Source organism: Onychostoma macrolepis, chromosome 18, assembly GCF_012432095.1.
Source record: "Onychostoma macrolepis isolate SWU-2019 chromosome 18, ASM1243209v1, whole genome shotgun sequence".
Lineage (NCBI taxonomy): Eukaryota > Metazoa > Chordata > Actinopteri > Cypriniformes > Cyprinidae > Onychostoma > Onychostoma macrolepis.
The window spans coordinates 5,670,713-5,685,000 of NC_081172.1; the positions used below are offsets into that span (position 1 = coordinate 5,670,713).

Consider the following 14,288-nt stretch of genomic DNA (forward strand, 5'->3'; position numbering starts at 1 on the left):
AAATTAGAGTCATGTTAACTTCTAAACAATTTTTCATGCTGCATGTAATGAAGATTTTAATGTTTTTAATTAGAATCCATTATCTGTGATCTAGCTAGCATACACACCGTGTTCCCGAAGTAATGGTACATCAGTATGTAAATTTAGTGTGTTGACATTTTTCCACTTAAAAATTAATTTGTTTGAAATTATACACCCAAATGAGATGAAAACAAGCGACCATAATCTGTAGTCTACAAAAAGATGAGAAAGGTCCAAATCTCATGGTGGCCACTTGTTGAAATATTGTTACATAAATATATATATAAAATAATTATTTTAACCTGTATGCTAAACCATAAAAACAAAAATGTAACCATACATACAACAAAAGTAACAATAAATTTAAAAATGAAAATGAAAAATAAATAAACTAACTGTTTAAAAATATACAGTTTTAAAAGTTCTGAAAATAAATAAATAAAAATTAAGAGTGAAAATGCAGATAATAATGATATCTATTTTAATTTGCAGATAATATATATATACACAATAAAAAAAAAATTTAACATAAAAGGGGCTAGGGTTTTTTCCTGTAAATCATATTCTTCTATAAAGGACAAAAGATTTATTGCATTTTTCTTTTTCATCACTTTGAGGGCTTTTGTAGACAAGCTCATTATAAAATGCACAAAACGTTGGTTTCACTTTCAAGTACTTAGATGTGTGTATATAAAAATTTGAAGTAGGCTATGTTACGAAGTCATCTTTGTTACTGTTTGTTCAGGGAGGACTTATTATATACCACAATATCAGCGTGATCTTGCGTTATTTCCTTATCACTTCTCACGTGCGTTTGATTGTGAAACATAGTTTGCGGACCAGACATAGTTTTCGGCGATTCTTCCTATTGTAAAGTCATGCAGTGTGTAACCTCCTGTCATGCAATGTGAACACAGCAGCAACTGAATGCTACCCCAGATAGTCATGCAGTGTGAAAACAACGATGATCCGATGATTTTGACAATCATGCAGTGTGAACTGGTATTTGAAGAATCACAGGGGCAAGAAAGCCACAAAAGGATGACAGTCATTGCTCATATCAACTAAGAACACACACAACATGCTGTTCACACCCAACAAGAGACAAGTAACACTTACAACAACAGTCATTGGAGATGGTCTGGTCAGAGCAGAACTGGCCCCCCGACTGAGCCTGGTTTCTCCATTCTGTCAGCGATGGAGTTTTAGTTCCTTGCCGCTGTCACCTCTGGCTTGCTTAGTTGGGGACACTTCATTTCCAGCAATATCGTCGACTTGATTGCAAAAATACTATTAGAACTGAACTGAGCTGGACGGTGACATTATTGAATTCAATAATGAAATGCCTTTAACTGAAAATTGAGTGTTTGATCTTGTCATTTTACATTATTGAGCAAGGGTGAAAAACACAAGCTACACCATGACACCTCTGATTACAAGTGCCGCTTTGCCACAGGATGATAAAGCACCGGTTAGACAATACTTGTGAACTGAATTGACACACTATTTTCCTATTTTGATATTGGAAAGTTGCTTTGACACAATCTGTATTGTTAAAAGCGCTATATAAATAAAGGTGACTTGACTTGATTCATTACAGCAGCCTCTCGGTGTTTGGACACAGTCCATTTTTGTGAATGGAAGTGTGCGTGTTTGTGAGAGTTTAGATGCACCGAGATGAAAAGGATCGAGGTCAAAGACTGACCCACTAATCTAACAATCCAAATCACACAAGAGCGACAGGCCAGCGCAAACAAACACCTGTTCTGTCAGCCAATGGGCAAAGACAAGACGTCCCATTTTGGTGTTCACATCAAATTAAATTGACAAAAGTGATTTTATATACATAAAAAGCATATTAAATGCAAGTAAAGTGTCTACTTTAATGTTATAAATAACTTGTGAAAATAAAAATGTCAAAAATGTCCTCATTTGTAGGTCGCTTTGGATAAAAGCGTCTGCTAAATGACTAAATGTAAATGTAAATTCTGCATGAAATGTTTCAGTTTTATTCAGCGTTAGATATATCTTTGTAAAATAGAACCCACATTTTTCTTACCTCTACTTATTCAAATATATAAAAGAATAATGATTATACTAAATTTTATTAAATAAATGCTTGCTAACAAATAGTGGTTTGAAAAGTAGTAGCAAAGATTGGTAAATAATTAAAATTACAATTAATTAGTTATTGAGGACAGCACTGTGATTCTTAAAGAGTCTTTTAATATCATCTAATGATTGTTGTTCTAAACATGCCTGACAAGATGTTTTGGTATACAAACACTTGTTATATAAGCTTTCATTATAGCTCACAGTTTATGCATCTTCTACAATGATTTTTTAACGACAATAATAAGGGAAACCCTTCCAGCACAAGTAGCGAGACGTCATGTTGACGCAGCTCAAGAAAGTCATGGATTACCTTCCAAGACTCCCCAAGAGAGTGTAAGAGTGAGTGTGGCTTATGGCTTAAAAGATCTAGTGAAAGAGTAGAGAGTTTGCTGTGGGATACAGCTAATGCCATTTCATACTTCTTTATTCGGTTTGCTAATAGCCTCTCTGTGGGTCTGTCAGGCTTTGAGGGGGGAACCGAGCTCATCTCTCCTGTTCACTCATCCCTACCTGAACCATAACAGCAAAAGCACTACATTTTTACATTTTCTGAAGAAAATATGAGTAGGGTCTGTGCAAAACTCACAGTCAGGGTGTTGCTGTGCCGTTGCTAGGGGGTGGTTGATAGGTGGCTGCTTACTAGCAGAAGAGCTCACTTAAAGTCTCAGTGTCTTTCCTGTAATGTAGGTCTATGGGATTTATAGTACAAAATGAACAGCACATCACTCCTTAACAAGACAAACAAGGTATGAAGGTATATGCATTCACAGCAGTAGCACGAACTGCACAAGCTAAACAGTCTGTTTGTAATATTTTGTTCAGATCACCAACACTCAGTATGAACAATAGTAAAATTACTTGCTTGTTAGCAAACACCACTAAAAATGTTGCCTTCACTGAATAATATGATATAAATATATTTTTGCAGTAATGGTACATAGTACCATAGTATTGAAATCAACCCAGGAGTACCATGCAAGCACCACAACGCTGCTGTGTAATCAAAGTACAAAATGGCATAACCATCTGATGCAATTAATGTCCCACAGAACCGCCAGTACAGTTTAAGTAAAAAGTGCCAGAAAAGCTTGTGGTGATTGATAGTGTTGGTGGTCTGAGAGCAGATTACCCTCTGTGTATCATGTGCTTGGAGCACTTCTCATTATGGGCGGCTAATTTATGAGAAAATTTTCCTCTTGACACTAGTCAGCAGACATGCACAATAACCTCCGCAGGAATCCAGAGACTTCTAACCGTTCGCTGACTCTGAATGTTCAATAAACACGATAGCAGTGGCAAACGCCCGGCAGAGAAAACGGACGATGGGAACTGAATCCCATCCAGAAAGCTAATGAAGCTGTCTATACAGGCAGATGGTGCGTTTAATTTGGGTGATAGCTGATGTTGGACATGAAGTAACATCTGGAGGTGGGTCATGGTTTGGACTTTGTAGTCTTTCCAATTTGCCCCCCAGGTAGGAGCTGAGGGGGTCAGAGGAGTCAAACTGCCCAACGTTCAGAGAGACAGCCTGTCAGTTTGCTTCAGACAGAGTGAAGAGGGTCAGGAAATAAACTTTTTTAGCATACAAATTTGATTCAAATACAGCACAGAGGTCACCGGCTCTACTCTAAAGGGGGGATTTGGCTTGCATGATCATTTGGTGATGCATGACTTGGAGAAAAAAATTGTGATATATCACTAGGATTTCAGTAGAATAAACATTCAGGTTTTAGCTTTTCAAAGAAAGTATTTACTTGTTTCATTTCTCACATACTTATATATACCTGGTATCAGTCTAAGACAGGTTTGTTAATTAGTTTGCCAGGTGATCTTAGTTAAAGGGAAACCTTATAACAAAAAATAACAATTATTAAAAATTAAATTAAATAGAAATATATTTAAAATTATTATTATAATTAACATAATTGTATATTATTATTATGTTCATAATTAGACATATTACCATGTAATATTTTACTGTATAATGAAAAAGAGTATTTAAGAAAACAACAATACATTTATTATACAGTACAACCGTAAAATTGCAATACTAATATTTACGGCTGTCCTAATTTCTTCATTTTCAAACTATTGAATTCTATTAAAATGGTAATAACAATTATTATTATTATTATTATTACAATTATTATTACTGCTGAAGCTAATGTTATGTTCAAAATATATTTACTATTTTAATATGCAATTGTATAATAAAAACATGAGCAGAAGAAAAACAAATTAATTTTACATTACTGAACTATTTTAAAACTGTAAAATTGCAATACTAATATTTATGACTGTCTTAAATTCTTCTTTTCCAAACTATCAAATTATATATCAATAATAAAAAATATTATGATTGTTGTTGTTTGTTCAGAATAGAAATATTACCATTTAAAAATAATTTTGTTTTGTATTTATTTTTAAACATCAATATATCAAGCATTTATTTTCGATGAAAAACCACAGGGGAGACCTTAAAGCTTTTTTATTTGTTTGTGAAGATGTTTGACGCATGTTGCGTTAAGTGACCCAAACTCAGAGCAGATGCAGAGGTGAGTTTGTGTGGAGCCTCGTTTACTGTAAGCACCATCATGAGCTGCTCATGTGTAAATGATACACACAAAGCATTTATTTATTTATTTATTTAAATAACAGTCTTTTAGATTTGACAATCAGGGTAAGCCATATTGCAATTTCAGTTTTATTTCAATTAATCGCGCAGCCCTTTGGCTTTGCAATCACTGTAATTATATTTATTTGGTAGCAAAGAGAAGTACACTAAATTAGCACACTTGATCATGAGTGATTCCAGTGACTCGAGCATAATCACACACACACACACACACACCTGCATGTAAAGATGGCCTCCCTCTCTCTCACACACACACACACACACACACACACACACACACACATATATTAATCCCAGCACCGATGCACATCAGAATCAGATCCAGAAAATGATCCAAGCTAAGCAGCAACTGAAGTTAGATGAAATTGCTCTTGCTACCCAAATGACTCTTTAAACATTAACAAGAGTGTGCTGTTGGGCTTTGTTGCATAACCTCGCTCTGAGTGCCAGAACCAGCCAATTACAGCCAGAGATTAGACTAATGGATCTACGCCACAATATGAGGAAGTGTAGTGCTCATAGCACCGTGGGGAAAATCACGCCACTCTCCCAAAACAAATAATATCAGTAAGAGCCTGAAGCATGTACTGGCGTAAAATCATAGAACAACAGGATTCAGAAACACCGAATTTCAGGTACAAGTGAAATACCATGAAGTACCACATGACTCTATTAAATATGTTTCACTCTGGTTATAAAAATTCTGATCCCTCAAGATGCACTGCCTAATTAGTTTGATTTCAGAGACTTAAGCAATCATTCTAACAATCAGCAAAAACTACTAACCAGGAGCAACACAGTCCAGGCAGGTTTCTGCTGTTATACTAATGATTTTATGCAATCAAGAGGCCTGCCGACAGATCGTCAAGGGCCACAGACTCTGATTGAGAACTCATGCTATTTTTGATCATGTAATTTCATCGAACACATTGGTTACAACTAGATCTGATGAAGTGGCTCCATCTAGTGATCCAAAATCAAGATGGAGTTAGAAATGAACAATTATAAAATGAAAAACATGTTCCTACAAATGACTGAATGATATCTGGGACATTTCTACGAGCGATGAACAACAAACTTCCCTATACTAGATTCAGCTAATGATCATCTGAATGACCATTTTTAATGCTGGTTAGCATTATTAATGAGTCATGATTTGGGCATGTGCATGCTGGTTTTGGTTGGTCAACTAGTATTGCCCCACAAGTCAAGACACTCTACCTGCAACAATAAACAACTTAACCAACATCAAGTCATGATTTCCAAAGAAAAAAAAACAACTACTTGACAAATGTAAAATTTAAGTCACCGTGGTTAAAAAAGTCTGCCAAATTAATAAGGTGTAAGTACACTATAGAAGTTAAAATTTTTGTTTAATTATTTAAAAAACGAATCATTGCTGTTCTTTTGAAATTTCTATTGATCTCAGAATCCTGAAAAATGTGACAGTTGTGCTGCTTCATATTTTTATGACTGTTTTCATATTTTGGGACTGTTTTCAACATTTATAATAATAAGACATGTTTCTTGAGCAGCAAATTAGCATATGTGACCCTGGACCACAAAACCAGTCATAAGGGTCAATTTTTTGAAATTGAGATTTATACAACATCTGAAAGCTGAATAAATAAGCTTTCCATTCATGTATGATTCGCTAGGATAGGACAATATTTTGACGAGATAAAACTATTTGAAAATCTGGAATCAAAAAGGGTGCAAAAAAATCTAAATATTGAGAAAATCACCTTTAAAGTTGTCCAAATTAAGTTCTTAGCAGTGAATATTACTAATCAAAAATTAAGTTTTGATATTTTTATGGTAGGAAATTTACAAAATATCTTCATGGAACATGATCTTTATTTAATATCCTAATGATTTTTGGCATAAAAGAAAAATCGATCATTTTGACCCATACAATGTATTGTTGGCTATTGCTACAGATATACCTGTGCAACTTATGACTGGTTTTGTGGTCCAAGGTCACATATTAGAATAATTTCTGAAGGATCATGTGACACTGAAGACTGGAGTAATGACTGCTGAAAATTCATGTAAATGTAACCAGATTTTACCATCATTGCCAATTTAAAATCAATTAAAACCATCTTGGAATTTAATCTAAAGTCCAGACTGCAGGGTCTTTTTCAGCAATAAGGAATCTAAAGTGTTTTTTGTGAGACTTTTTAAATGTTTAGCAACAAATTACTCCAAAATGACAGTAAACAGCCTACTCAATTATATTTAAATAACAGATTGATGCATAATGAATGAACAAAATAACTATCTGTCAGTGGCCGCTCAAAATTAGTGTTTTATGCTTGTGCCTAAAGCCTAATATACTCAAGCCTAAAGAAAGCACATTCACTTGGGTCATGAATATTTGTTCAGCATCATAAATGTCGACAGTATCCAGTCATGTTGCATCACTTCATGGTTTGGGTTCCATCCGAGCGCTGCTGAAAAGACCAGTGTGGTAACACTTACCAGAGTCTCTGAGGACATCAGCCACACAAAGCCATCGATTCCTCCAGAAGTCACGGGTTCTCACACCAGTGGGCTCAGCAGCATCAGGACCACGACTGTTAGATCCCAGTATGGTTCCCTCCCTCCTGATGGTCACATCTTTGACCTGTTAATTACAAAACCAAAACATTCTCAACACTCATTTACAGATAATCACACCCCGCGTAATTTCAGAATATCATAATTATCCATTCTTCTTTACTGTACTCCAGCTAATTTATTACTTAAATTGCTTCTAATTACTTCCATTTATCTGCATTTAGATTAGACACTCATTTTTGCTTCATGCTTTACACATATCACAATAAGTTGTGTATTAAATTCACGTTTCTTTTATGTGCAATGGAGTATTCCATCAATTGCATGCTCCAATTGCAAATTATGCAAATAGAATGCAGTTGTACAGTGAAATTATAAATACACTACCATTCAAAAGTACTATTTTTAATGCTTTTGAAAGACATCACTAATGCTGCATTTATTTTGATTAAAAATACAGTTTTTACCATCAAAACAGCTGTGCTGCTTAATATTTTTGTGGAAAACACTTTTCTTTTTCAGGAGAAAAATAGAAAGTTGAAAAGAACAGCATTTGTTTGTGATTTTTTGTCACATTAGAAATGTCACTTTACTGTCACTTTTGATCAGTTTAATGCATCTTTTCTGAATAAAAGTATTACATACAGTAAAAAAAGAAGAAAAATAAAAAAACAGTACAAAATGTACATGTATACAATTGACCAAGTGACTTGCTAACAAGCTAAACTTTGACCACACCCCCTGTATTCTATTGGTCAGACAAACAGACAGTCCCGCCTCAAACTCACACCATTGGTTCAAGTATAGGTCTCTGCAGCAAAGTAATGGGAGTTACCAGATCGGGGCGTTTTTTGACCATGTTACTTGATTGGCTGACGTCATAGTGGCGGTAGGTTTAGGGGTGGGGTTAGGTCAGGGGGATCATTTTGATTGCATGATTTAGAAACACCCAGCAGCTTGAAAATGCCTAGCAATTCAGAAACACCCACTTTTGCTCTGCAGAGACCTCAATCGCCATTGGTTGAGCTAATGTCAGGATCCTCAAACAAACAAAGCAATGTTTTGATAGCAGCACTGTCGATTTCTCATAGGCTTACTCATTGATTTCTCTGCAAATTAAATAAATTACTTAACCCATTCAACTTTGGCATAAACTGCTGTATTTATCATTTAAATATTTATTGTCACCTAGCCAATACAGATTTCCAACTGAATTTTGATTATGAACCATAAACCTTGTACAGTGAACTCACCAATGCTCGATGCTCAATGCTGGATGCCTTTCCTCAATCGCCCTTCTCTATTTTTAATCTGTTGGTGATAAAGTCTGTCCCTTCTATTCCTCAGAGAAGCAGTGAGTGTCAGAGAGAGAGAGAGAGACAGAGAGAGTGTTTAGGGCTTATCACACTTTTCCTTCAAAAAAATAAGCGCTTTCTCTGGTGTTGTGTCGGAGAGAAGCATTTCCTGATGTTCTCCGAGAGTGAGATTGGGTTTGATGATGTAAACCCATCCGTTACGATGCCATACGGGGATTGCCGACAGGAAGTTCATTTTTCTACAGACCACCACACCCTCTCGTGTTAGTGAAGCAGGGAGCGACGGAACAAATGTGTGTATGTGTGAGCCTCAAAGGACAGATCTAGACAGATTGGTCTTTTCCCTTGGACACACACCCCCAACTGAGAAACATGAGTCAAGCAAGACTAAACTGTGATAACAACATAGAAAACTGCTCAATGTCACACACACACACCAAGCATCCCCCAATGTAACATAATTAACACTGCAATGCACATACATGAGTAGATTTGGAAATTCTCTGGAGAAAACACAAGTGGTGCCGTGCAAAACTCGCTGTCATTTCGATAAAGTGTTGTAAACAGTAAACAGGGCAGCTGGAAAGGGATTCTGGGTTGTTTCTTGATGGTTGCTTACTGGCCCAAGTCAAAAGAGTCAACAGCCAAGTCTCTATGGCTTTATCTACACGGCAAGGAAAATTTGATTACATTGATTAAAATTGTTACACGTGGTCAGAGTTTTCAGATTTCACTCACTTTTGCTTGCATGTCTGCACTGGTTGTCATAATACCAATGCTAATTAGCATAGATTTATCATGCATGACTTTTTTAATATTTATTTTTTGCGATCAACTTTTTATCCCAAAAATTTAGTAGTAGTAACATACAGTATATGCATATTTATGCATATAATACAAAAACAATTAACACAAATTGTCATAGTCTTTCATACAGTATGTGCACCAAGTCAAGTCTATACCAAGCCTATATAAATCATTTTGATATTGATTGGTGTATCATTATATTCAGTTATATTCATATATAGTTATAATCAAAAATAATAACTTAAAAAAAAAAAAAACATACACAAATTTCAATAATATTAAAAATTATTATTATTGTTGCTGTTGTTGTTGTTCAAGGTATATATATTTTAAAATAATCATAATTGTTTGTCTGCCTCTATTATTAACATATCAAAAACTCATTTGGAGGTCATACAATTTAAAATAAAGTATTCTTCATTTAATCAATTAATAAAAAAAAAAATTAAATAAAAAAACCCCCCAAAAAAACATCTTGGAACAACTTCTGACATAACTCATTGCACAAGAAATGGAAGAGAACAAAAAAACACAGAAATTCAATACAATTCTGATGATTTTGAATCATGCTTGTGAAAATCAGATTTCATGTCTTTTTTCCCTATTAAGAGTACAAAAATAAGTATGTCTAAATAAGGTCTTTTAATATTCTAGTCTCTACAGCTCAGGTCTCTCCCTCATTACGTCTGTGGGAGTTTTCACCTGTTTTATTGTAAAAATTTTAATCAGATTGTTTGGTAAAGTAATAGCACACTTCTTAACTAGCAAAATGATTAGGAATCATCGAGTCTGTAGCACATACAATAATATAATAAGCAAACATCCCTAAAAATACTATAAATATCCGTGCCCACAGACAAGGGCACAAACTAAAATGTTCTGTCAAAGTGCAGACCTACTGCTCAGCACAAAGCACTTAATAGAACTGGCCCAAGTACAGAGCCTTGGGGGTTACCCGTTAAAGTACTACAATAATAACACACGCTGACCTTGAAGTCTGTCTGCTTTTTTAATAATCAGTTATGACTTTTATTTCCCATGTCTGCAGGACTCACCCACCCGAACCACAATATCAGACGAAGCCCAAGTGTAATTAAAATGAACTAATTGCTAATATTTAAAGACATTTATTTAAATAAGTTCCCCATCGGAGTGATAGGTATTCCCTACGTTAGTACGTTCAGTGCTGCTTCCTGTCAAAGTCTTCATATCAACATCTTTAAAAGGTCAGAGTTGTCGTTTTTGTCACATGGCCCTGAACAATATCGCCTCGACTATTCTTCACCCCTATCATACCTGCTGCAGACCCTGTCCAGAGATTTCCTCTCTCTCGCTCTCGTCTCAGAGCGGGTCTGACATTTTATCACTGCTGTGTCAATGTGCCACTTCATGTCTTGCTCATAGCGTTTCTTTTTTTCCATCCAAAAATCACATACTGACATTTCGTCATTTCTGGGTCACCCCAAGCGTCACTCCGATATCAAAGCGAGCACTGTTTGCTTGTTCATGTAACGGAGTAACAGGCTCAAACTGTGTCCAACAATAAAACCGCCCCAATCATGTGTCAGTCTGACAGAGGCGAGAGAATTAGCATGTGTTTGGTACGCAGCCGTGTTGCTACCGGCCAGCTTGTCACTCCATGTGTTTAATGTGCACCTTTCAGAGGGTGTCTCCCCTGTCAGCTTTAAATATCATGTGTTTGATGTTGCATAGGACGCTACAAGACTCATTTCAAGCTGTCCTGTGCGGTTAAAATCAATCTTGACTGGCACAGAATGAATGACTATAATGGCACTTCTATCAAATGAAACGCCAATTGAAATTGCATATATTGCTGTATAAACTGTGGACATTTCCGGTAAGATTTAGAGGTTATTCCACCAAGATTTAGTTATTGCACCTTCATTTTATCGTCTTCTCCTCCTGTCGTCGCCCCAGACACTGCAGTGGTTGAGTGGTAAGAGGAGAGGCATGGTTACAGAGAACTACTAGAGTGTGATGAGGTGCACCTGAAGTTAATAGTACTTTGTCAACAGTGCTATAAAAGGGGGTACTTTGACTTGCTAATGTCATTTTTACTGATCATGAAAAGGCCAAGTGCCCAAGATGCATTTGGGACAGATAGCAATCTGATCATTTAAACCACCACCATCATCATAGAAGTGGACTATGTTTGCACTGGATTAATGGATCAGAATTTATTTCAGTTTTACGCACATATAGAAAGTCCTCGGCATTGGAGTCATATTTAATTTTTCTATGAATGAAAATGAGGCTGTGGGACAGACATACAGTTTGTTCAATGGGTTGTAATGTTTTGTTTTTTGCTTTTGATATTTGAGCTGATGCAATAGTGAACACACATCTTCACAAAACAATTCCTGGTAACTCTTCCTGGAATGTTCTCTTCCACCTTCAATACCATGACTGAGGTGCCCTTGAGCAAGGCACTGAACCCCCAACTGCTCCCCGGGCTCCGCAGCATAAATGGCTACCCGCTGCTCTGGGTGTGTGTTCACTACTGTGTGTGTGCACTTTGGATGGGTTAAATGCAGCGCACAAATTCTGAGTATGGGTCACCATACTTGGCCACGTCACGTCACTTTCACTTTCATTAAATGGACTGTGGACTCTCTATTACAGCCTTCTGTTTATTCACTAAAAAACAAACAAATATGTCATATATAATGCATACAAGGGATAAACACATAAAAATAATAAATACAAATAAACTATAAATACAAATACTACCATTTTTTGTTTGTTTGTTTTTTAAACAAGTCTCTTATGCATACCAAGCCTCTATTTACGTGATCAAAAATACAGTTAAAACAGTAATATTGTGAAATACTATTACAATTTAATACAGCTGTTTTCTATTTTAATATATTGTAAAATGTAATTTATTCCTGCAATGACAAAGGTGAATTTTCAGCATCATTGCTCCAGTCTTCAGTGTCACATGATCCTTCAGAAATCATTCTGATATGCTGATTTTCTACTCAAAAAGCATTTCTTATTATCAATGTTGAAAACAGTTGTACTGCTCAATATTTTTGTGGAATCGTGATACTTTTCATTTTTATTTTAATAAATAAAATGTTCAAAGGAACAGCATTTATTTAAAATAGGAATCTTTGCAGCATGATAACGGTCTTAACTGTCACTTTTGATCAATTTAATGTATTCTTGCTGAATAAAAGTATTATTTTTTTTTAGAAAAAAAGAAGGTCTTACTGATCCCAAATCAAAAACTAGGCATCCTTCAATGGACTCTTTGTTCATTATAACTGAAGTATTACATTTTTGTTGTTGTGTGCATATTGTATGTAGACCGCATGGATTTATTTAACTATTATCTCAAGCTGCTTGTTTGAAACCCTTTTGCTTTCTAATTCGTATATACTTTCGTATATACAATCAAAATTGTATATACGTTCAAATGCTCTCTGAGACATCAACAACAACCCCCTCACAACCTGACAAATCTCTTTGATACAGCACATAAATTTATTTTCACCCTCTAACCATCTTGTTTACTCCTCGTTTTCAACATTTAGGTCACATTTTCCCTTGTAAAACAATACACTTATAATATTACAACAGGATTGTATTTCTCTCTCTCTCTCTCTCCACTGCCTTTCACGCTCTCAAGCACTTGTTCTCTCCGCATGCCTCAGCCATTCCAAAGAGCAGCTAACAGCCAGACACAGCCAAAAGGAGGCACTCAATACGGCCTGAATTATTCAACAGCTTTATCTGCTGTCCCACAACAGACAGAGAGAGAGAGAGAGAGAGAGCGAGAGAGAGAGAGGTTAAGATTAAGATCCCTCCTCCCTCTCTCTCTCGTCATATTTCTTTCTCCCTCACGTCATTGTTCAATTATTCATTGATAGTTAGTTGAGCAGAATGCAAGTCTTTTGATAAATGGCAACTGGTGATCAATAGATTTCTATGTCACAACATATACTCACTGTATATTTGTTTGTTGTATATTGCTTCCAGTTTGGCCAGTTTTCAATGTATTTTGTATGTCTATTGATTGAGAGTGATAAAGGTGGACCAGACTCTTCAGCACTCCACTCAGTGTGACTGAAGCCCTGCAGATATTCACCTGTCTCTCTCTCTCTCTCTGTAAGACTCTGCCACACACATCCTGAATACAAAGTTCTCATTTAAAGGCAAACTCAGGCCCTTCACATACTTTAGTGTACACTGCATGCAGATAAGGCGTATAAGTGTATCTTCATCTATCTGTCTCATTAAATACGGACTTCATTAGTCATTTAATGCCGGTAAGATCTATACAACAAGTCATTTAATCTATTGCCTGTTTCACTTGCAGTACACGCTACGTCTAGGAAGATTACTGGAATGCAACTTAAAGATACAGCAGCTAAAAAAATGACAATTCTGTTATTATGTACGGGCCCTTATGTCATTCTAGTTTGTTATTTCTTCAGTGGAACACAAAAGGACAATTATTAAGAAAGAAAGCTTAAACTGTTTTTTTTTTCTTCTCTTCATATAATGATCTAAGTTATTTAAAAATTAGTAAAAAAAAAAAAGTCACCATAAAGTAGACCCTAATGCACTATATTCAAAATATTCTGAAAGTATATAATGCGAGGAACAGACAAAATGTAAATCATAATTCAGTGACCAATTATTAGGATTATGTAGCCTAGTCCTAAAGATATTTTGCCGATTTTATCATTCACCAGGCAAAAACTTGAAGTCAGATCACTTTGAGAAGTAATAGTTTATATTATAACAAATTCTTAACCTGAAATATGCAATACAAATAAGCAATAAAAGTGATAGCAAACATT

At 35.5% G+C, this 14,288-nt stretch overlaps 1 protein-coding gene across 2 annotated transcripts in view; it reads right to left on the bottom strand.

The window, feature by feature from the left end:
* The window catches only part of shank3a (SH3 and multiple ankyrin repeat domains 3a), a 323,493-nt gene extending 314,598 nt beyond the window's left edge, over positions 1-8,895 (bottom strand). For both annotated transcript variants that reach the window (XM_058751761.1, XM_058751760.1), the window contains exons 1-2: positions 8,587-8,895; positions 7,256-7,400 (exon numbers count right to left, since the gene is read on the bottom strand). The gene's annotated coding sequence lies outside the window, so the exon portion shown is untranslated. The remainder of the gene's footprint in view (positions 1-7,255; positions 7,401-8,586) is intronic.
* Positions 8,896-14,288: the final 5,393 nt, after the last annotated feature.